This window comes from Mauremys reevesii, unplaced genomic scaffold (genome assembly GCF_016161935.1).
Source record: "Mauremys reevesii isolate NIE-2019 unplaced genomic scaffold, ASM1616193v1 Contig4, whole genome shotgun sequence".
Taxonomy (NCBI): Eukaryota; Metazoa; Chordata; order Testudines; family Geoemydidae; genus Mauremys; species Mauremys reevesii.
The window spans coordinates 570,514-594,572 of NW_024100851.1; the positions used below are offsets into that span (position 1 = coordinate 570,514).

The 24,059-nt window shown below is 48.4% G+C and overlaps 6 non-coding genes across 6 annotated transcripts; all 6 read left to right on the top strand.

The window, feature by feature from the left end:
- Positions 1 to 13,375: 13,375 nt before the first annotated feature.
- TRNAL-CAA lies at positions 13,376 to 13,484 on the top strand. Its single transcript has 2 exons — positions 13,376 to 13,413; positions 13,439 to 13,484. It is a non-coding gene; the product is annotated as a tRNA-Leu (tRNA).
- Positions 13,485 to 14,972: 1,488 nt separating this feature from the next.
- On the top strand, positions 14,973 to 15,045 carry TRNAK-CUU. Its single transcript has one exon. It is a non-coding gene; the product is annotated as a tRNA-Lys (tRNA).
- Positions 15,046 to 15,698: 653 nt separating this feature from the next.
- Positions 15,699 to 15,770, top strand: TRNAE-UUC. Its single transcript has one exon. It is a non-coding gene; the product is annotated as a tRNA-Glu (tRNA).
- Positions 15,771 to 19,698: 3,928 nt separating this feature from the next.
- Positions 19,699 to 19,807, top strand: TRNAL-CAA. The gene is made up of 2 exons: positions 19,699 to 19,736; positions 19,762 to 19,807. It is a non-coding gene; the product is annotated as a tRNA-Leu (tRNA).
- A 1,477-nt stretch (positions 19,808 to 21,284) lies between these two features.
- TRNAK-CUU lies at positions 21,285 to 21,357 on the top strand. Its single transcript has one exon. It is a non-coding gene; the product is annotated as a tRNA-Lys (tRNA).
- A 653-nt stretch (positions 21,358 to 22,010) lies between these two features.
- On the top strand, positions 22,011 to 22,082 carry TRNAE-UUC. Its single transcript has one exon. It is a non-coding gene; the product is annotated as a tRNA-Glu (tRNA).
- The last annotated feature ends 1,977 nt before the right edge of the window (positions 22,083 to 24,059 follow it).

The window sequence follows — 24,059 nt, forward strand, 5'->3', positions numbered from 1 at the left end:
GCAAAGCTCCTTCTTTCTTGTATATTGCAACAAAGCCTTGGTGTTATTTTCACCAAGGAAGCTGGGAGACGTTTGAACCCAAAGTACTGGATCTTGGGAGCAATCCCCCAGAAACAGCATCGTCTACTTGACAAATCCTTTCTAGACCCATCAGTAGCAAACACTTAATACTAGTGTTTGTCTGAGAATAGAAGGAAGGGGAATGTTTACTCCGACACCTCAGTGAGTGAAACAGACAGAAAGAGCAAGGCTGTCCTGAAAGAGAATGGATCTGTCTGGAGACAAAGCAGAACCTGAGAATGAGCAACAGTGTGAAAAGAACTTCAAATGTGTGTTAGGTGTTAGATAGGTTAGTCTGACAAATTTCAAGAAAATACCAATGCTCATAGACTGATGCGGACAGTGGCTGCTACTGATCTTTTACTGAGAATTCATTGAGAAATATTTTCCTTAACTATGTTAGGGAATATTGGGTGGGCTATGAAGGCATCATTCCTCCTGCTTTCGCCCTTGGAGACAACACGGCTACATGGCATGCGGCCAGTGTTCACCTTCCAGTCAACTGCTAGAGAAGACAACACAGACAGGGATGGCAGCAGGGCAGACTGGAGCTCTGCGGAGATGGTGGGACCAGGTCTCATCAATGGGGAGGTGGCCACCCCAGCATGCACAAGGCTGAGCCAGCAAGTGTGGTTTGTGCTTCACTGTGCCCCTACTCACTGCACATGGTGGTGGAGGGCAGTTACTGAGTTCGGTTGGTTTAGGAAATTTAGGGCTTGGCTACACTTGCAGAGGTAGAGCGCTGGGAGTTAAACCACAGCAGGGAAACCGCTGCCGTGTGTTCACACTGACAACTGCAAGCGCACTGGAGTGGCCACATTAGCAGCTCTGGCAATGCCACAGAGAGCAGTGCACTGGGGTAACTATCCCAGTATGCAAGTGGCTGCAACGTGCTTTTCAAATGGGGGGCGGGGGTGGAGTGTGACAGGGAGTGTGTTGTGTGTACGTGGGGGGAGTGACAGTGTGTTTGGGGGGCTGAGAGTGTGTCAGCATGCTGTCTTGTGTGTTCGGACAGCAGCAAACCCCCCCCCTCACACACACTCACAGCAGCAGCATTCCACACTAATGGTTGCTTTGTCCCGGAGCAGATAAGCAGCCGGCTGTCAGAAACTGAGCTTTGAAAGGGGATATCCGCATGCCTGCAGCCGATTTCAGAACAATGACCAGAGTGGGCACTTGACTTCAGGGGATTATGGGACATTTCCTGAGGCCAAACACAGTACAGTGATGCAACACGTCATCCACACTGATGCCCGGGTATTTCAGCAGGGCTCAGCGAGCTTTATACTTCTCATGGAGGTGGATTACCAGGAGCGCTCCAGCTGCAGAGCCCAGGTGCTCCATGTGCCTTGCGAGTGTGGACACCTCAGGAGTTAGGGCGCCCGGGGCTGCTTTAATGGGCTCTAACTTGCAAGTGTAGCCAAGTCCTTAGACTACGTCACTTGTGTGACTTACTTGTGCTATTGTAATAAATACAATAGACGTGCAATGGTCAGAAATTGCACCAGCATAGAAGTATATTAAAGGGAAACCCTAAGGAAATTAAGAGTTTAAATTATCCTCCACATGTCCCGCGTCCCACTAAAATGAATGCAACCCACAAGGCACGTGGGCAGAAGTATCAGTGTCAGGATGCTACATTGTTAGCACAGTAAATGAAACTGCAAAATAAATGATGTTTAAATGACCTCACTCTATTTTTTACATTCCGGTATTAAGAGGTAATAGATACAGATGGGACACCAGGCAGGGTCGTTTGGAGGATGAAGCCTTTATGCTTCCATCTCCCACCGCTGTCAAGTTTTAGCCAATTAGGACAAGTCAGCAAATAAGAACAACCTCAGGTCTCAGTAACTGCTCCAGGTAGCAAAGTCCTACAGGGAGCATTTTCTGGCACTACACCTGTGCAGCTCTGCTCCCTGGCTCTTTTCGGGCTCCTGCTCTCTCCTTAGCTCCACCCCACTCTGGCCCAGGCAGTTCCAGCTCCCACAGAGGATGGGACCCCCTGGCCTGGTGACTCCCTCATTACACTGCCTGGCCTGTCAGTGCGGCTAACTTGGAGCTTTGGCCTCTCCCCATTGCCCCAGGGGACTGTCAGTCTCAGGGTCCTGATTTCCCATTGGCCCTTTCTCCTTCTATTGGGACGGGGAACTAGCCAACCAAAACCCCCACTAAGTTTCAGTAATGGGTTAACAGTCCCTTACTTGAGCCGGCCCCATGAGGGTCACTGATGCACAGAGACAGCAGCATGAGCTGGTCCCACGGTGTAATGTTCCATGGGCATCCCACTAGATTGCCAGCTGCTTTTCAACTGCAGTGTGGAGACTGTTTGTGTGTGGGGAGAGACAGTGAGTGTGTTGAGGTAGATAGGAGTGGATCATTATTATCCCTACTTGAAAGAGGGAGAAGCTAAGGCTGAGAAAGGAGAATTGACTTGTCTTAGGTCACACGGCCAGTCAGTGGCAGGGTTGGGAATAGGACCCAAGAGCCATGATTTTTCAAACTAACCATCGGATCTTGAATTTCAGACATTGAATGACCTGAATAAAGTGCTCTCAGATGAGCTCCACACCAACAACAGTGCACAGTAATTATTCAGCAAGTATTTGAGGAGAACTGCAATGTTAGAGAGAATCATGAACTGCTCAGAGACCATTAATGCAGAGAAGCAGCAAAATTCATCAAACATATGACTGGTTCTGACTTATTTACTCGATGTTAAAAGAGAACAACAAGGACCTGAGTCTTCTCCCTGTCAATAACCCCCTGCTCAGCCAATCAGGGTAAAGACTGAGGATGAGAAGCTGAGGGTTCTCAGCAGAGAGCCCAAAGGATGGCCCAGGTCACCAGTGGGGATCACTGCCCGAGCATTATTTCAGCCCCACATTTTTGGGTGGCCCTCCCACTGTGGGAGCTGCCGAGCACTCCCCCACAACACACACACACACACCCCTCACTCCTGGTGTTGGGAGGGGAACAGGTGAAAGGACAAAAGAAACAACAGACAAAGAGAAAGGAGGAAGGGATGGATGGAGGAAAAGGTGAAACAAAAAGGACAAACCCTAATATCACCAGTGATTCTAAGGGACAAAATCCCAGGCGCGCAATAAAATTCTGCCTCCTTAAGCTCGTGTTTTCCATGCCTAGAATTCAACAGTCACCAGATGGATCAGACTGAACAGGTTTCAAACCTCGAGGAGGCTCTTACCTTCTAAACAGGGATGGCTGTTTTCTAGTAAAATCAGGAAAAGGGAAGGAGAAAACTCGAAAGAGGTTCCTCCTGGCGCTCACGTCCGTGAACCCGAATACTCTCCCAGTCCTCAAAGAGAGACCTGGAGAAGGAGACTTGCTGAAGCAAAGCCACAGGGGTCTCTGAGGTTTCCCTGGCCCCTTGCCCCTGTCCTGCCTGCCTGATGTCAGCATCTCTCTGTGAGGTCACCACCTCCCCACCACCTTTGACCAATAGTCTGAGGTCCTGCAAAAAGCCTTTGTGATGTCACTGCCACACCCCTCCCTTGCTGGGCTAATGTCCTGCCCCTGGTCAGGCACTTTGGAGGTTTGAGCTACTCCTTGTGGATCACCCCACTCAAGGAGCTGCCTAGAACGAACGCAAGCCGGCTAGACAGGAAAACATCAGACGCTGCTCCCAATGATACATTCAGTTTTTCAGAAATTAGTTGACTTTATGGCCAGAAGAGACCATTAGAGCATCTAATCTGATCCCCTGAATATCACAGGCCTCCTGTATGACACAAGAGCTACTTTTGGGGCAAACACATTCCAGAAAGGCAGCTAGTCTTCATTGAATGACATCAAGAGATGGAGAATCCAGCACTTTTCTTGGTAGCTTGTTCCTCTGGTGAATCATCCTCACTGTTGAATATTTGTGTCTTATTTCTAATATGAATTTGTCTCTTTTCACCTTCCAGCCACTGGGTCTTGTTATGCCTTTCTCTGCTCAATTAAAAAGCCCTTTAATACCCAATCTTTTGTCTCCATTAAGGCCCTTCAACACTTCAATGAAGTCACCTTTCAATCTTCTTTTGATAAGCTAAACAGGTTGAGCTTGTTCAATAGCTCACTAGAAGGCATTTTTCTCCAGCCCTCAGAACACTTCGTGGCTCTTTGGTCATCAGATTCCTGAACTGCAGCTGGATGTGGTTCTTGTTCTTCTGCACAACATAGCTCCTGGAGAAGAGGGATCTGCGAATGTACATTCCTATGATACCTTTGTTTAACTGATGAAAACATAAACTAGACACTTAGAGAATTGGAACTGATTTCAGCTGATGGACAGCTTTGCTAGATTTTTATGCATTTGGACAGCGAAATGTTGAGTGTTTACATTGATATCAAGCACTCCTGTATAGAGGAGCCCCTGAACATAATGGAGAATGGAAATGAAAATGTTTTCCTTTTTTTTAAAAAAAGAAAGAGGGTTCTAAGAGAACACGGGGGTTTGAACTGAAGACTACTTGAACTGCAATCAAGCACTCTAACACTGAGCAATATCCCCATGACACTAAGAAAATTGAATCATGATGTCCAGGACTTTGAAGGACAAACCCTGATTCATCAAGCTCCTTTGCCATTCCCAGACCACAGGTGGTTTAAAAATGGGGTTTGATTAAACTTCTTAAATGTGGCAAACACCACAGCTTGCACACCCACTGATATAGTTTCTCCCACTGACATAGCTGCCACCTCTTGGGAAGTGGATTAACTACACCCCCAGGAAAACTCTCTCCCATCAGCACAGAGCAGTGGTTATCAAACTGAGAGTCAGGACCCCAAAGTGGGTCATAACCCTGTTTTAATGGGGTCGCCAGGGCTGGCATTAGACTTGTTGGTTCCTGGGGCTGAAACCAAAAGTCTGAGCCCCACCACCCAGGGCTGAATCCCTCAAGCTCTGGTTTTACCCTCCCCTAACTGGGGCAGGGCTCAGGCTTTGTCTCCTCTGCTTGTCCTCAGTGTAGAGGGGCTTGGTGCATCTTTCTAGGGTCATGTAGTAAGTTGTTTTTTTTTTTTGGCAGAAGGGGGGTTGCACTGAAAGGAAGTTTGAGAAACCCTGGCATAGAGCCTCTGAATATGTCTAGACTTGGCTCCCTGGGGGGGATCAGAGACAGAAAGTACAGCCATGGAGACACCCCACACGCATAGCAGGCAAGAATCAAACCTCCTGTTGTTTCCTAACCCATCTCCCTAAGTCCTCAGCCACCACCACTTAACAAAGGGGCTTTTCTACACTATGGTTCTGGTCTCACTGAAGGGCCATTTCCAATTGTTTGCTCAGACCAGCATTAGGGAAAATGGTGCCCTGGGCAAAGCTTGTACTTTGGCACTTCCCCATTGCCCCTGGATGATCCCCACTCCCACTTTACCGCTAGCCACTGCACTCCCAACCCTTGCACCTCCTTCACCCCTAACTCCTTCCCCCTCCTGTGCCCCCTTTGCCCTTAACTCCCTGGGCCACCAGCCATTGCCCCTCTCCTGCAGCCCCTTCACATGGCTCCAGTGCTGGGGGGCCCGCACTTGTTCTCCCTTTCCCTGGGCTTTGGCATCACTAGCCCCTGCTTAGCGAGTAGGGTTCAGTGGTTCTCAAAAAGTGGGGCATGACTTCTAGGGGGACACAGAGGAACATTCATGGAGTCAATGAAATCAATTGAGCTTCTTCAGTCTCTCGCTGCAGACATTTTCCTTGTTTTTAAAAGGCAAAAATCCTGATCTTTCCAATGGGAGCTGCTGCTTCAGTGTTCAGTTTGGGGAGGGATTTGGCTGCACTCAGAGATCTGCCCGCGGGTTACAATCTGCGATCCGAAGGGTCGATCACAAACAGCGTTTAGATGGGACCGTTAGTGCCGCCCCCGTGTGGCCAAAGACTAGAACTGACCAGCAGAGTTTACAGCTGGAGCCTGGGACGCTCCTGAACAAACTGGGCACAAAGCCTCTCTCATGGGATCCTCGCTGTGCAGCAGGAGGCGGAGGGAAGCTGATTGTCAGGGCTCAGGGCAGCTCCCTGCCAGGCTGAGCCGGTGTCTGTGCTAAGCTCGGCATCAATCAGGTGATTCTGGGAAGTTCAGGGTCCCCGGGCTCCCACAGGAGGGTGAAGCAGGTCACCCCTGGAGCAGGTTAAAGCTGCAGGGTGACAGTGGGGTTGCTGCCCCTGTGAACAGCTGCTGTAGCACCACCTGGGCAGGACAGGGAGAGCCAGTTATACCCCCCCCCCAGCCTGTATCGGGGGCTGGGAGCACTCACACCCTGGGGACCCACCCACCAGAGATCTACTGGGGGGGAGAGTGGCACCCACACACCCAGGATCTTGTGGGGGGGGACAAGGGCATCCACACTCCGGGATCCTCTGCAGAGGGATGGACACCCACGCATCCAGGATTCTGTATGGGGGGCAGAGGTACCCGGACACCTGGGCGGGGGATGGGGGCACCAAAACGTCCAGGATCTTACCTGGGACGACAGCGGCGCCTGCAGCTCGACATGAGACGGGGGCGAGGGGAGAAGGAGCATTTCCCAGTTCCAGGCTGTCCCTGTCTGGCCAAGGCACAGAGCTCACAAGCAGAGTTTAAAGCTCCAGCTGCCAGGCTGAGAAACAAGCCAGGCTCCATGGCTGGTGCCTGTGATCCCAGCTCCTGGGGAGGCTGAGGCTGGCGGATCGCTTGAGCTCAGGAGTTCTGGGCTGCAGGGGGCTGTGCCGATCGGGTGTCCGCACTAAGTTCAGCATCAATATGCTGATCCTGGGGGAGCTTGGGGTCTCCATGTTGTCTAAGGAGCGATGAACCGGCCCAGGTTGGAAACAGAGCAGGTCAAATCTCCTGTGCTGATCAGTAGTGGGATCGCGCCTGTGAATAGCCCCTGCAGTGTAGCCTGGGCAAGACAGTGAGACACAGTCTCTTTTTAGACACACACACACACACACACCCTGCAGAGCCTGGAAGGGGGGATGGGAGCACCGACACGATGGGGAGTCTGACTTGGGGGGAGGGATGCCCCCCTGCACCACGGATCTTGAAAAGGGGAACAGAGACACCCACAGATCCCGGATGGGGGCAGGCAGGGGAAACCACACACTGGAGCTAGTTCATGGGGTGGGGGACAGAGACACCCACCAGAGATCCTGGATGGGAGCACCCACATGATGGGGATCTTGAACTGGGAGGAGGGAAGCACCATGTACCAGAGGTTCTGAAGGGGGAACAGGGACACTCACACACCAGGTGTCTTGCAGCAAGAGCTGCGGTCTTCATTTACACAGAGCAGTGATGGGGAATTAACCACGTCCCTTGCGGAGCTTGTTCCACTAGATGATTAGCCTCATTGCCAGGGCGGCTTCAGGAAGTGCGGGGCCCAATTCGAACAGTTTCGATGGGGCCCCGGCAGGGATGACTAAAACAAAAAAACACTTAAAAAAAACCCCTTTCATTTCTTCCATGTATTATTTACTTTCCATGACTATATAAATAATAACAAAATTATCTATTACATACATTGCATCATATATTAATTAGCTGATTTGCACTTTAATATCAGGAAAATAATTTGTTTTGATAGTTGTACAACTGATTTTCTTCACTAATGTTTATTTTATTAAAATTTATAAAACATTTCCTTATTAATATAAAATTGCCCCCTTCTTCCCCCCCCCAGCTCCGCCCAGCCCCGTGGAAACAAACCCTCCTTCCCCAGCTCCGCCCCGTCGAAACAAGGTTCGGTGGGGGCAGGAAGAAACGGCATTTGGGGTGACCAGATCACAGCAGTAAAATAGGACCTGCCCCCTCCCTGCTGGGCCCCACCATCACACCCCTCTTCACCCCCTAGCCCCCCGCTGGCTTGCTGCGTCCCTCCTAGTCAGTCCCCACCCACCACTCGCCTCCTTTCACCTTCTCCCTCGCCTGCCAGAAACCCCCATGCCCGGGGAGGTCCTCACCTAACCATCTCTCTCTCTCTCTCCCCCACTCCTAGTTGGTGGAGGACAGGGCCCAACAGCTCGGCTTCCTCCATGCTGTCCCACGTCTGTGCTTCTTGGCACAGCAGCAGGGGCTGGACACTCTGGAGCCCCAGGTCTCCAAAGCAGCCCTCGTGGAGAGCATTGCGGTGAGTAGGACCCCGTGTCTGGCCCCTGGGTTGAGGAACCCAGAAATGGGAGGAAAAGTTGGTGGGGCCAGAGGGGGAAGCAGAGGACAGTGGTTCCTGGGGCTGAGGGCTGGGGAGCAGGGAAGGGAGAGCTTCTGACACCGATGGGGAGCTGGCAGTGGGGGAGTTGTAAGGCTGTGTCTGCATCAGTCTATGAGCATTGGTATTTTCTTGAAATTTGTCAGACCAACCTAACTAACACCTAACCCACATTTGAACCTCTTTTCACACTCTTGCTCATTCTCAAGGTCTGTTTGCCTCCAGACAGATCCGTTGTCTTTCAGAACAACCTTGCTCTTTCTGTCTGTTTCACTCACTGAGGAGTCGGAGTAAACACTCACCTTCATTCTATTCTCAGACAAACACTAATATTAACTGTTTGCTACTGATCTGTGGAGTGGAAGATGCCATTTCTGGGGGATTGTTCCCAAGCTGCAATACTTTGTGTTCAAACATCTACCAGCTTCCTTGGTGAAAAATAACACCAGGTTTCTTTCCAATATACAAGAAAGAAGGAGTTCTTCTTCGAGTGATTGCTCATATGCATTCCAGTTAGGTGTGCGCACGCCGTGTGCACGTTCGTCGGAAGATTTTTACCCAAGCAACACTCGGTGGGTCGGATGGGTGCCCCCTGGAGTGGCGCTGCTATAGCGCCAGATATATACCACTGCTGACCCACCCGCCCCTCAGTTCCTTCTTACTGCCCGTGTCGGTCGTTGGAACAGTGGAGCGCGGCTTAGCTGACCTCCACTTCCCTAGCTACTCATAGTTTCTCTCGTTAATTCTTGTATATATAGTTCAGATTTATATAGTTGTAGTTAACTTTATTCGTTTGTAGTATAGTTAGTGTATATAGTTCATACTATATATATGAATGGGTCACAACCTTAGCCCAACCGAAGGCACTGAAACAAACTCAAATGATGCTTCAGCTTCCTCCCTCAGCATTACAAGACCAACACAAAGAAAACTACCGAGGAACGGGGCTCTGAGCATTGCCAGGTTGTGAGTTCCGTGCCCTCAGGAAGCAGCCAAAATGCTCGAACCCCCACCCACTTCTCTTGGACCGCTGGCAACATGGTGTTTGCACAGGAGCCGCAAGCCCGTCTTTCCTGTCTTTGTCTATCCCGGCCCCTTCCCCCCAAATGCTTTCATCGGACGCTGGAGGGACCTAAGGACCTGCAGGTTCCCACACCCACCTCCTAAAGCAAACAGTCCTTCCCTTCTCTGACATTCCTGGAGCTGCACATCCTTGGAGGAGTTTTACCCCAGGGGGTTCTGATTCCCTGCAAAAAGATGTGTCTGGCGGCCGGCGGAGAACTGTCTTCTCTGCCCCCTCTTTGGGCGCTGAGAAGCTTTTTCTGAGAAACAGCACCTCCTCCTGGTGGGAGAATCCTAAATTCCACCCTCCCACCCAGGTTTCTCTGAGCAGCTGCTAGATGAACTCTGGTCTAGACACCAGCATCTAACTAGCCTTGGAACGGGCCCTGTTTGCTAGCTGGAGAGCGAAGGAACCAGGAAAGAAGGCAAATGTCAGGAAACGAATCTCAGCACGCAAAGAAACTTCCTTCGCTCTTCTTTTGCACTGTCTGTGCCTTTGCGACCCCTTGAGGCCTAGCCTGACTAGCTCAATCAGTAGAGCATGAGCCTCTTATTCTCAGGGTCATGGGTTCAAGCCCCACGTTGGGCGTTTCATCTTGCACTCTTCGACATCACTCTCTCCCTTAGAGTCTCAAAGCATAATGGAATCCACTCTTTGTCCTCTCAACCAGCTGAGGCGGTCTTGGACCTTTAGTACATCATGAAGACAAGACACATTGGCAATTTCATGGTCCTAAGAGAGTTGAGTCTCTTCTAGCCCAGGCAAGAGAGGGAAAAAATAACCTTTCAGAAGCTGATTGCCCCCCTCCCCCTGAGCAGCCATCTAGAGCTTCTCTACTTATTTCTATATCTTCGCCAGCGCTCAGTAGTTGAGATAACTGCTTCTTTCTCAAATCCTCCACCAGCCCTCTTCATTGGGATGGAGATTGCTTAAGGCTGACGATTCCACCACATCTTATTCATCCCTCATACATTTCTGAAAGCCCATGGAGAGTAAAACAAGATAGCAACAAAACTGTTTTTTTTAAAAAAAAGACATGGCCTCAATGTATAACAATACTGGAAATTGTCTTAATATGTTTTCTGTTTCTTTTTCATATCAGTGCTAAAAATAGGAAGGGAACCATAAGGAAACAAAGAGCTCAGAGCTTGTGTTAACCTCCTTTGAAGACGAACGAATGGCCTCAGTTGGACAGAAAGTAGGCCTAGAAAGTTATGCCCAACCCCCCCAACTGTCATCTCCCTGGTGGTCTAGTGGTTAGGATTTGGCGCTTTCACGGCCCGGGTTCGATTCCCGGTCAGGGAGTTATCCTCTTCAACAAAAGTCTACCTTGCCTTCCTCGCTTGGAGTTCAACCAGAAGAATGCAACTTCCTGGCCTCCTTCAGAATGCTCGGAAATGCTTTAGAGGCCATGGGGAAAGCAAAGCTTCCAACTACTACAGTATGGCTATCTGCCCCTTAAAGCCCAGCCTCTGCACCCTTTTACACAAATACACTTACTTGTGCAAACAATTTAGTTTTTCCTTCTTACCGAGCCTAACCTAAATTAGAACAACATTGCACTTTGACCCAAGATCTTTTTCTTTTCTTTTCACTTTTCTTGGTGAAACCAAACCAAACCAAACAATCATTTTGGGTCCACCAAAATATTTCACTAAATATAATATTCATCCAAAAACCTTTCACCCAGCGCTATATACAAGTCTTTGGAAGTAACACCCCGGAGAAAGATCATTAAGCTTTTCCATTCCTAAGATCTAGCCGCTGAAGGCTTCTGAGCATGGGCTATGGGCCTTTCACCTCTAGGCCAGTGGTTACCCTCTTGCTCAGGTGGCTACTGATGAAAGGCACCCTCTAGATCACTGATAGAGAGAGATGCACAGCTGTTTGCTCCCCCAGGGATTAATCACTTCCTCTGGGTTTATTAATAAACAAAAGTCATTTTTATTAAGGCTAAAAAGTAGGAGTTAAGTGATTTCAAGTAATAACAGACAGAACAAAGGAAGTCACCAAGCAAACTAAAACAAAACACGCAAGCCTAAGCCTAATACATTAAGAAACTGATTCCAGGGAATAGCTCACCCTCAGAGGTGTTCCAATCAGCTTCTTTCACAGACTAGACTCCTGCCTAGTCTGGGCCCAATCCTTTCCCCTGCTTCGGTCTTTGTTACTTCCAGCAGACATCTTAGGTTTTCTCATGACTGGCAGGGGTTTTCTCATGACTGGCAGCCCCTTTGTCCTGCTTCACCCCCTTTTATAGCTTTGGCATAACGCGGGAATCTTTTGTCTCTCCGGGTCCTCACCCTTCCTTCTAAACGGAAAAATACCAGATTTAAGATGGATTCCACTATCGTGGTCTCTGTAAGACCCCTACTTTCCATTCTTCCTGGGTTGGCCCACACGTACACAGGAAGGTTTGCAGGTCAATAAACCATTTACAACCAATTGTCAATGGGAGCCATCAAGGTTTTAAACCGCCATTAGTGGCCCACGCTTTGCACAATTACAATAGGACCTCAGAGTTAGACTTCATATTTCCAGCTTCAGAGACAAGAATGAGACATGCATACAAATAGGAGGCATATATTCAGTAGGTTAGAACCTTTGTTATGATACCTTACAAGAGACCTTTTGCATCAAGCATATTCCACTTACATCATACTCACACTTATAAGCATCTTTTCATAAAACGTATGGAGTGCAACGTCACCGGGTGCCCTCCCTACCCTGCTTTCGCTGCTTCCTGATGGCACAGAATTGACAACAAAAGAGCCAGGCTAGGAGGCTTCTAAAACCGAGAGAGCTGTTCTATCGCGTCCACATCCTCTCAGGAGGTGTCAAACCCCTCTCTCCGTTTCCATCCCCAAATCCTATCAGCTCAATGAGTTTTGTCCTGGAAGAGCCTCGAGGAGGCAGAAGAAGCAGAGAGGATTGCGTTGGGGTAAATAAAACAGAGACGAGTTGTTCCTCTTGGGATTTTGGTGTGTTTCCCTGGTGATCCTGACGGAGGAACGGGAAGCATAATTCCATTTTTTTCAATGCCTCGGATTGGGTTCAGCTGGTGAACTCTCTGCTCTTGTTCTCACAGGGGAATGGAGACTGGACCGGTTTCCCAATTTGGACAGAAAGTGGCTTGCAAAGCCAAGGAGAGCCTGCTTCCTGCCTGCACCGAGTTGACAAACTGGGGAAGCCAAAGCTGAGAGACCCCGTAGACGAAGTCAGAGTGCTATCCACTCACATGGAGGGGGAGCACAAGCCCTCCCTGGGTTTCTCTGCCCAAATTATAATCAGTTGAGTGATTTTCCTGGACGAGCCTCTAGGTAGGCAGAAGAAGAAGTGAAGAGGGTTGCGATGGGGTAAATGAAAGCCGAGGACTCTTCCTCTTGAGATGTCTTTGTCTTGCTCTTGTGATTCTGATGGATGAACCTAAAGCGTCATTTGAGCGTGTTTCAGGGCTTTTCCTCGGGCTCAGGTTGTGATGCTGAGCACAGGGGTTCCTTCACTCTCTCTGCTAGGACCCTCTGTAATAGGGAACGAACCAGCTTTCGAAAGAGCCTAGTGGAGCTGAACGAAAACAGCAATAAACATCCAGGTTCACCCTAGATTAATCTTTTGTCCCCAATTTTCTTGGGGAAACAAAACAAAAACATGGTTTTCTTAAGAACTCAACACCCATTCAGGCTCCAAACTCTTTTGCAAGAGTTCCAGAAGGGCTCAACACCCTGAGTGCTGAGCTAGTTTGGGAAAAAAACCCAAACAAGGCCGGTACCGATTGTGAGTGCTGGCTGCTTGACTCTGTGGCCCACCGTGCGGGAGTTTGAGGTTCTCATTAAGCTAAGTGTCTCTATTCTGCCTCTGTCCTAGTGTCCATCTAATAAGTGAGGGGGGAGATTAGAACACCTCAGAAGGCACAGGGTTGTAGGAAACCTGAAACTTTAGATGAGGGTGATGGTGTCTAAAAACCAGATGTGATGTAGGTGTTGAACGAGAGATGCTGTCTTGGTCTCCTTGAGCGGCTCATACAATATTGAAGAAAAGGAGGGTTGAGAGAGCTGCTTTTGTCCCAGCGTCAGGATGGCCGAGTGGTCTAAGGCGCCAGACTCAAGGCTCTGTCTTTCCCACAACTGGGGCTTCTGGTCTCCTGTAGGAGGCGTGGGTTCAAATCCCACTTCTGACACAGCCTCTTGATTCCACCTCAAGAGGTGGCCTGGTTTCAATTGCCCTTGTAACATATTGGAAGAGCCCTTGTTTAGGAGCTTTCTTAGAGTAGCGGCAAGAGAAGTTAGAGGGAATTGTAAATACCTTCGGAATCCATGCGCTCAAGGCACCTAGTTGAGTAAATTCCAGTTTATTCCCCACCAGAAAGTTGGCATTGCTTGATCTTGGGCAGGTATGGATGTCAAACATACACAGGTGGAGGAAGAAGGGAGCAGTACAGTAGACACTGATAAAGAGAAGGTAAGACTCTTAGTCTCAGGGTTTGGGCTTGAGCCCTAAACTGGGTGCTCTACGTACTCTGGTTTGGCTGCTTCATGAGGGCACAGAATTGACAACATAGGGAGCAGAGACAGGAGGCAGCTACAACCAAGAGCCCTGTTAGATTGTGTCAACATCCTATCAGGAGGTCTCAAAGCCTCTCTCTCCGTTTGTATCTCAGAAATTCTATCCGCTCCAGGATCTTTCTCCATCAAAGAGCCGCTAGGTAGGCAGAAGAAGAGGTGGAGAGGGTTGCGATGGAGGTAACTAAAGCAGAGAAGAATTGTTCCTCTTGGGATTTTTTGTGTTTCTCTTGTGATCCTGACGGAGGAACCGGAAGCATCATTTGATTTTTTTCTGGCTACTTTCTGTCCAACAGATTAAGTTGGTCCATTGTCCATTCCCCTCAGGGGTTAAGAGCTGGAACCCCTGTGCTCAGGGTCACAACCTTAGCCCAACCGAAGGCACTTTGAAACAAACTCAAATGATGCTTCAGCTTCCTCCCTCAGCATCTCAAGACCAACACAAAGAAAACTCCCAAGGAACGGGGCTCTGAGCATTGCCAGGTTGTGAGTTCCGTGCCCTCAGGAAGCAGCCAAAATGCTCGAACCCCCACCCGCTTCTCTTGGACCGCTGGCAACATGGTGTTTGCACAGGAGCCGCAAGCCCGTCTTTCCTGTCTTTGTCTATCCTGGCCCCTTCCCCCCAGATGCTTTCATCGGACGCTGCAGGGACCTAAGGACCTGCAGGTTCCCGCACCCACCTCCTAAAGCAAACAGTCCTTCCCTTCTCTGACATTCCTGGAGCCGCACATCCTTAGAGGAGTTTTACCCCAGGGGGTTCTGATTCCCTGCGAAAAGATGTGTCTGGCGGCCGGCGGGGAACTGTCTTCTCTGCCCCCTCTTTGGGCGCTGAGAAGCTTTTTCTGAGCAACAGCACCTCCTCCTGGTGGGAGAATCCTAAATTCCACCCTCCCACCCAGGTTTCTCTGAGCAGCTGCTAGATGAACCCCACTTCTCTGGTCTAGACACCAGCATCTAACTAGCCTTGGAACGGGCCCTGTTTGCTAGCTGGAGAGCGAAGGAACCAGGAAAGAAGGCAAATGTCAGGAAACGAATCTCAGCACGCAAAGAAACTTCCTTCGCTCTTCTTTTGCACTGTCTGTGCCTTTGTGAGCCCTTGATGCCTAGCCCGACTAGCTCAGTAGGTAGAACATGAGACTCTTAATCTCAGGGTCGTGGGTTCGAGCCCCACGTTGGGCATTTGATCTTGCACTCTTCGACATCACTCTCTCCCTTAGAGTCTCAGAGCATAACGGAATCCACTCTTTGTCCTCTCAACCAGCTGAGGCGGTCTCGGACCTTTAGTACATCATGAAGACAAGACACATTGACAATTCCATGGTCCTAAGAGAGTTGAGTCTCTTCTAGCCCAGGCAAGAGAGGGAAAAAATAACCTTTCAGAAGCTGATTGCCCCCCACCCCCTGAGCAGCCATCTAGAGCTTCTCTACTTATTTCTATATCTTCGCCAGCGCTCAGTAGTTGAGATAACTGCTTCTTTCTCAAATCCTCCACCAGCCCTCTTCATTGGGATGGAGATTGCTTAAGGCTGACGATTCCACCACATCTTATTCATCCCTCGTACATTTCTGTAAGCCCATGGAGAGTAAAACAAGATAGCAATAAAACTGTTTTTTTTTTTTAAAAAAAGACGTGGCCTCAATGAATAACAATACTGGAAATTGTTTTAATATGTTTTCTGTGTCTTTTTCATATCAGTGCTAAAAATAGGAAGGGAACCGTAAGGAAACGAAGAACTCAGAGCTTGTGTTAACCTCCTTTGAAGACGAACGAATGGCCTCAGTTGGACAGAAAGTAGGACTAGAAAGTTATGCCCAACCCCCCAAATGTCATCTCCCTGGTGGTCTAGTGGTTAGGATTTGGCGCTTTCACCGCCACGGCCCGGGTTCGATTCCCGGTCAGGGAGTTACCCTTTTCAACAAAAGTCTACCTTGCCTTCCTCACTTGGAGTTCAAGCGGAAGAATGCGACTTCCTGGCCTCCTTCAGAATGCTTGGAAACTCTTTGGAGGCCATGGGGAAAGCAAAGCTTCCACCTACTACAATATGGCTATCTGCCCCTTAAAGCCCAGCCTCTGCACCCTTTTACACAAATACACTTACTTGTGCAAACAATTTAGTTCTTCCTTCTTACCGAGCCTAACCTAAATTAGAACAACATTGCACTTTGACCCAAGATCTTTTTCTTTTCTTTTCACTTTTCTTGGTGAAACCAAACCAAACCAAACAATCATTTTGGGTCCACCAAAATATTTCACTAAATATAATATTCATCCCAAAACCTTTCACCCAGCGCTATATACAAGTCTTTGGAAGTAACCACCCCGGAGAAAGATCATTAAGCTTTTCCATTCCTAAGATCTAGCCGCTGAAGGCTTCTGAGCATGGGCTATGGGCCTTTCACCTCTAGGCCAGTGGTTACCCTCTTGCTCAGGTGGCTACTGATGAAAGGCAACGTGGTTTAGTGGCAGATCCATTTCAGCCTCCCTCTTCCAATGTCTACAAGAGGGTGTTTTTTTCGCATTGCATCTAAGAATCAAATCAATTCTCTTGAAACCTCAACCTGGAATCAAGGTGATTGTAGGTCAAGGAAGGAAGGTTTTGTTCATCCTGTTCTAGTAAATGCTCAAAGTTGCGATGCTTCTTGGAGCTTCCAGACACATTGGCCAGAATTTTCAGAAGGTCTCACACCCACCGCTAGGGCCAGATTTGCAGAAGAACTAGGCTCCCAGTTAGGCACTAAAATCTTTAGCCAGATTGTCAAAAAGGCTCAACCTATTTTTCCAAAAGATGAGTTATTTTGGAAAAAGCTTGTAAAGATTGTGGGTGCTGGTTACTTGTCTATGTGGCCCACACTGCTGGAGTTGGAGGTTCACCATTGTTTTCTCAGAATGCGGTGTCCGTAGTCTGCCTCAGTTCTGGTGTCCATCTTTTAGTCTCCTAATAAATCAGCAGGGAGACTAAAACAACATCGGACTCACAGGGCTCCCGGAAACCTGCCAATTTGGCTCACGGTGAAGGTGTATACAAATCATCTGTGCTGTAGAAGGGCTCTGGGAGTTGAAAGAGTTGTGAATTTAACCCTCTAGGTTTCGGGCCTAATCTGAAACTGTTTCAAAACCAATTCCTTAAATAGACCATAGTTTGAAGCATCAGCAATAGGCATCTTACTGAATATATCCAGAGCTTTCCCAGCCAATTTGGCAACCAAAGTTGTCATCTTCCCTTTCCCGAATAAGCACTTTGTCTGTCCTCCGGGCAACACGCTTAAAAATCACTACCAGTGTCTCAAAGCAATCAGCTGTGCACATATCCTGCTCGACTATGCCACTGTGATGGGTTCGGTCACAGAGATCCCCTTGGGACTGAAATGACTTCCGAGCCCATTTTCCCTGCCAGCTTGGGACTCCAGAACCCTGCCTTGTTGAGCCAGACACCCTAGCCTGCTGCAACACAGACCCAGGCTCTGGGCCACACCCCCAAAGCTGCAGACTTTAACTCAAAACAGCTCAGCACCTGTCTCCAGCACCCAGCTCCCAGTGGGTTCTAAAACCCCAAATAAATCCCTTGTACTCTCTATAAAGCTTATACAGGGTAAATTCCTAGATTCTTCACCCTCTAGATCACTGATAGAGAGAGATGCACAGCTGTTTGCTCCCCCAGGGATTAATCACTTCCTCTGGGTTTATTAATAAACAAAAGTCATTTTTATTATGGCTAAAAAGTAGGAGTTAAGTGATTTCAAGTAATAACAGACAGAACAAAGGAAGTCACCAAGCAAACTAAAACAAAACACGCAAGCCTAAGCCTAATACATTAAGAAACTGATTCCAGGGAATAGCTCACCCTCAGAGGTGTTCCAATCAGCTTCTTTCACAGACTAGACTCCTGCCTAGTCTGGGCCCAATCCTTTCCCCTGCTTCGGTCTTTGTTACTTCCAGCAGACATCTTAGGTTTTCTCATGACTGGCAGGGGTTTTCTCATGACTGGCAGCCCCTTTGTCCTGCTTCACCCCCTTTTATAGCTTTGGCATAAGGCGGGAATCTTTTGTCTCTCCGGGTCCTCACCCTTCCTTCTAAACGGAAAAATACCAGATTTAAGATGGATTCCACTATCGTGGTCTCTGTAAGACCCCTACTTTCCATTCTTCCTGGGTTGGCCCACACGTACACTGGAAGGTTTGCAGGTCAATAAACCATTTACAACCAATTGTCAATGGGAGCCGTCAAGGTTTTAAACCGCCATTAGTGGCCCACGCTTTGCACAATTACAATAGGACCTCAGAGTTAGACTTCATATTTCCAGCTTCAGAGACAAGAATGAGACATGCATACAAATAGGAGGCATATATTCAGTAGGTTAGAACCTTTGTTATGATACCTTACAAGAGACCTTTTGCATCAAGCATATTCCACTTACATCATACTCACACTTATAAGCATCTTTTCATAAAACGTATGGAGTGCAACGTCACCGGGTGCCCTCCCTACCCTGCTTTCGCTGCTTCCTGATGGCACAGAATTGACAACAAAAGAGCCAGGCTAGGAGGCTTCTAAAACCGAGAGAGCTGTTCTATCGCGTCCACATCCTCTCAGGAGGTGTCAAACCCCCTCTCTCCGTTTCCATCCCCCAAATCCTATCAGCTCAATGAGTTTTGTCCCTGGAAGAGCCTCGAGGGAGGCAGAAGAAGCAGAGAGGATTGCGTTGGGGGTAAATAAAACAGAGACGAGTTGTTCCTCTTGGGATTTTGGTGTGTTTCCCTGGTGATCCTGACGGAGGAACGGGAAGCATAATTCCATTTTTTTCAATGCCTCGGATTGGGTTCAGCTGGTGAACTCTCTGCTCTTGTTCTCACAGGGGAATGGAGACTGGACCGGTTTCCCAATTTGGACAGAAAGTGGCTTGCAAAGCCGAGGAGAGCCTGCTTCCTGCCTGCACCGAGTTGACAAACTGGGAAGCCAAAGCTGAGAGACCCGTGAGACGAAGTCAGAGTGCTATCCACTCACATGGAGGGGGAGCACAAGCCCTCCCTGGGTTTCTCTGCCCAAATTATAATCAGTTGAGTGATTTTCCTGGACGAGCCTCTAGGTAGGCAGAAGAAGAAGTGAAGAGGGTTGCGATGGGGTAAATGAAAGCCGAGGACTCTTCCTCTTGAGATGTCTTTGTCTTGCTCTTGTGATTCTGATGGATGAACCTAAAGCGTCATTTGAGCGTGTTTCAGGGCTTTTCCTCGGGCTCAGGTTGTGATGCTGAGCACAGGGGTTCCTTCACTCTCTCTGCTAGGACCCTCTGTAATAGGGAACGAACCAGCTTTCGAAAGAGCCTAGTGGAGCTGAACGAAAACAGCAATAAACATCCAGGTTCACCCTAGATTAATCTTTTGTCCCCAATTTTCTTGGGGAAACAAAACAAAAACATGGTTTTCTTAAGAACTCAACACCCATTCAGGCTCCAAACTCTTTTGCAAGAGTTCCAGAAGGGCTCAACACCCTGAGTGCTGAGCTAGTTTGGGAAAAAAACCCAAACAAGGCCGGTACCGATTGTGAGTGCTGGCTGCTTGACTCTGTGGCCCACCGTGCGGGAGTTTGAGGTTCTCATTAAGCTAAGTGTCTCTATTCTGCCTCTGTCCTAGTGTCCATCTAATAAGTGAGGGGGGAGATTAGAACACCTCAGAAGGCACAGGGTTGTAGGAAACCTGAAACTTTAGATGAGGGTGATGGTGTCTAAAAACCAGATGTGATGTAGGTGTTGAACGAGAGATGCTGTCTTGGTCTCCTTGAGCGGCTCATACAATATTGAAGAAAAGGAGGGTTGAGAGAGCTGCTTTTGTCCCAGCGTCAGGATGGCCGAGTGGTCTAAGGCGCCAGACTCAAGGCTCTGTCTTTCCCACAACTGGGGCTTCTGGTCTCCTGTAGGAGGCGTGGGTTCAAATCCCACTTCTGACACAGCCTCTTGATTCCACCTCAAGAGGTGGCCTGGTTTCAATTGCCCTTGTAACGTATTGGAAGAGCCCTTGTTTAGGAGCTTTCTTAGAGTAGCGGCAAGAGAAGTTAGAGGGAATTGTAAATACCTTCGGAATCCATGCGCTCAAGGCACCTAGTTGAGTAAATTCCAGTTTATTCCCCACCAGAAAGTTGGCATTGCTTGATCTTGGGCAGGTATGGATGTCAAACATACACAGGTGGAGGAAGAAGGGAGCAGTACAGTAGACACTGATAAAGAGAAGGTAAGACTCTTAGTCTCAGGGTTTGGGCTTGAGCCCTAAACTGGGTGCTCTACGTACTCTGGTTTGGCTGCTTCATGAGGGCACAGAATTGACAACATAGGGAGCAGAGACAGGAGGCAGCTACAACCAAGAGCCCTGTTAGATTGTGTCAACATCCTATCAGGAGGTCTCAAAGCCTCTCTCTCCGTTTGTATCTCAGAAATTCTATCCGCTCCAGGATCTTTCTCCATCAAAGAGCCGCTAGGTAGGCAGAAGAAGAGGTGGAGAGGGTTGCGATGGAGGTAACTAAAGCAGAGAAGAATTGTTCCTCTTGGGATTTTTTGTGTTTCTCTTGTGATCCTGACGGAGGAACCGGAAGCATCATTTGATTTTTCTGGCTACTTTCTGTCCAACAGATTAAGTTGGTCCATTGTCCATTCCTCAGGGGTTAAGAGCTGGAACCCCTGTGCTCAGGGTCACAACCTTAGCCCAACCGAAGGCACTTTGAAACAAACTCAAATGATGCTTCAGCTTCCTCCCTCAGCATCTCAAGACCAACACAAAGAAAACTCCCAAGGAACGGGGCTCTGAGCATTGCCAGGTTGTGAGTTCCGTGCCCTCAGGAAGCAGCCAAAATGCTCGAACCCCCACCCGCTTCTCTTGGACCGCTGGCAACATGGTGTTTGCACAGGAGCCGCAAGCCCGTCTTTCCTGTCTTTGTCTATCCTGGCCCCTTCCCCAGATGCTTTCATCGGACGCTGCAGGGACCTAAGGACCTGCAGGTTCCGCACCCACCTCCTAAAGCAAACAGTCCTTCCTTCTCTGACATTCCTGGAGCCGCACATCCTTAGAGGAGTTTTACTCCAGGGGTTCTGATTCCCTGCGAAAGATGTGTCTGGCGGCCGGCGGGAACTGTCTTCTCTGCCCCCTCTTTGGGCGCTGAGAAGCTTTTTCTGAGCAACAGCACCTCCTCCTGGTGGGAGAATCCTAAATTCCACCCTCCCACCCAGGTTTCTCTGAGCAGCTGCTAGATGAACCCCACTTCTCTGGTCTAGACACCAGCATCTAACTAGCCTTGGAACGGGCCCTGTTTGCTAGCTGGAGAGCGAAGGAACCAGGAAAGAAGGCAAATGTCAGGAAACGAATCTCAGCACGCAAAGAAACTTCCTTCGCTCTTCTTTTGCACTGTCTGTGCCTTTGTGAGCCCTTGATGCCTAGCCCGACTAGCTCAGTAGGTAGAACATGAGACTCTTAATCTCAGGGTCGTGGGTTCGAGCCCCACGTTGGGCATTTGATCTTGCACTCTTCGACATCACTCTCTCCCTTAGAGTCTCAGAGCATAACGGAATCCACTCTTTGTCCTCTCAACCAGCTGAGGCGGTCTCGGACCTTTAGTACATCATGAAGACAAGACACATTGACAATTCCATGGTCCTAAGAGAGTTGAGTCTCTTCTAGCCCAGGCAAGAGAGGGAAAAAATAACCTTTCAGAAGCTGATTGCCCCCCACCCCCTGAGCAGCCATCTAGAGCTTCTCTACTTATTTCTATATCTTCGCCAGCGCTCAGTAGTTGAGATAACTGCTTCTTTCTCAAATCCTCCACCAGCCCTCTTCATTGGGATGGAGATTGCTTAAGGCTGACGATTCCACCACATCTTATTCATCCCTCGTACATTTCTGTAAGCCCATGGAGAGTAAAACAAGATAGCAATAAAACTGTTTTTTTTTTTTAAAAAAAGACGTGGCCTCAATGAATAACAATACTGGAAATTGTTTTAATATGTTTTCTGTGTCTTTTTCATATCAGTGCTAAAAATAGGAAGGGAACCGTAAGGAAACGAAGAACTCAGAGCTTGTGTTAACCTCCTTTGAAGACGAACGAATGGCCTCAGTTGGACAGAAAGTAGGACTAGAAAGTTATGCCCAACCCCCCAAATGTCATCTCCCTGGTGGTCTAGTGGTTAGGATTTGGCGCTTTCACCGCCACGGCCCGGGTTCGATTCCCGGTCAGGGAGTTACCCTTTTCAACAAAAGTCTACCTTGCCTTCCTCACTTGGAGTTCAAGCGGAAGAATGCGACTTCCTGGCCTCCTTCAGAATGCTTGGAAACTCTTTGGAGGCCATGGGGAAAGCAAAGCTTCCACCTACTACAATATGGCTATCTGCCCCTTAAAGCCCAGCCTCTGCACCCTTTTACACAAATACACTTACTTGTGCAAACAATTTAGTTCTTCCTTCTTACCGAGCCTAACCTAAATTAGAACAACATTGCACTTTGACCCAAGATCTTTTTCTTTTCTTTTCACTTTTCTTGGTGAAACCAAACCAAACCAAACAATCATTTTGGGTCCACCAAAATATTTCACTAAATATAATATTCATCCCAAAACCTTTCACCCAGCGCTATATACAAGTCTTTGGAAGTAACCACCCCGGAGAAAGATCATTAAGCTTTTCCATTCCTAAGATCTAGCCGCTGAAGGCTTCTGAGCATGGGCTATGGGCCTTTCACCTCTAGGCCAGTGGTTACCCTCTTGCTCAGGTGGCTACTGATGAAAGGCAACGTGGTTTAGTGGCAGATCCATTTCAGCCTCCCTCTTCCAATGTCTACAAGAGGGTGTTTTTTTCGCATTGCATCTAAGAATCAAATCAATTCTCTTGAAACCTCAACCTGGAATCAAGGTGATTGTAGGTCAAGGAAGGAAGGTTTTGTTCATCCTGTTCTAGTAAATGCTCAAAGTTGCGATGCTTCTTGGAGCTTCCAGACACATTGGCCAGAATTTTCAGAAGGTCTCACACCCACCGCTAGGGCCAGATTTGCAGAAGAACTAGGCTCCCAGTTAGGCACTAAAATCTTTAGCCAGATTGTCAAAAAGGCTCAACCTATTTTTCCAAAAGATGAGTTATTTTGGAAAAAAGCTTGTAAAGATTGTGGGTGCTGGTTACTTGTCTATGTGGCCCACACTGCTGGAGTTGGAGGTTCACCATTGTTTTCTCAGAATGCGGTGTCCGTAGTCTGCCTCAGTTCTGGTGTCCATCTTTTAGTCTCCTAATAAATCAGCAGGGAGACTAAAACAACATCGGACTCACAGGGCTCCCGGAAACCTGCCAATTTGGCTCACGGTGAAGGTGTATACAAATCATCTGTGCTGTAGAAGGGCTCTGGGAGTTGAAAGAGTTGTGAATTTAACCCTCTAGGTTTCGGGCCTAATCTGAAACTGTTTCAAAACCAATTCCTTAAATAGACCATAGTTTGAAGCATCAGCAATAGGCATCTTACTGAATATATCCAGAGCTTTCCCAGCCAATTTGGCAACCAAAGTTGTCATCTTCCTTTCCCGAATAAGCACTTTGTCTGTCCTCCGGGCAACACGCTTAAAAATCACTACCAGTGTCTCAAAGCAATCAGCTGTGCACATATCCTGCTCGACTATGCCACTGTGATGGGTTCGGTCACAGAGATCCCCTTGGGACTGAAATGACTTCCGAGCCCATTTTCCCTGCCAGCTTGGGACTCCAGAACCCTGCCTTGTTGAGCCAGACACCCTAGCCTGCTGCAACACAGACCCAGGCTCTGGGCCACACCCCCAAAGCTGCAGACTTTAACTCAAAACAGCTCAGCACCTGTCTCCAGCACCCAGCTCCCAGTGGGTTCTAAAACCCCAAATAAATCCCTTGTACTCTCTATAAAGCTTATACAGGGTAAATTCCTAGATTCTTCACCCTCTAGATCACTGATAGAGAGAGATGCACAGCTGTTTGCTCCCCCAGGGATTAATCACTTCCTCTGGGTTTATTAATAAACAAAAGTCATTTTTATTAAGGCTAAAAAGTAGGAGTTAAGTGATTTCAAGTAATAACAGACAGAACAAAGGAAGTCACCAAGCAAACTAAAACAAAACACGCAAGCCTAAGCCTAATACATTAAGAAACTGATTCCAGGGAATAACTCACCCTCAGAGGTGTTCCAATCAGCTTCTTTCACAGACTAGA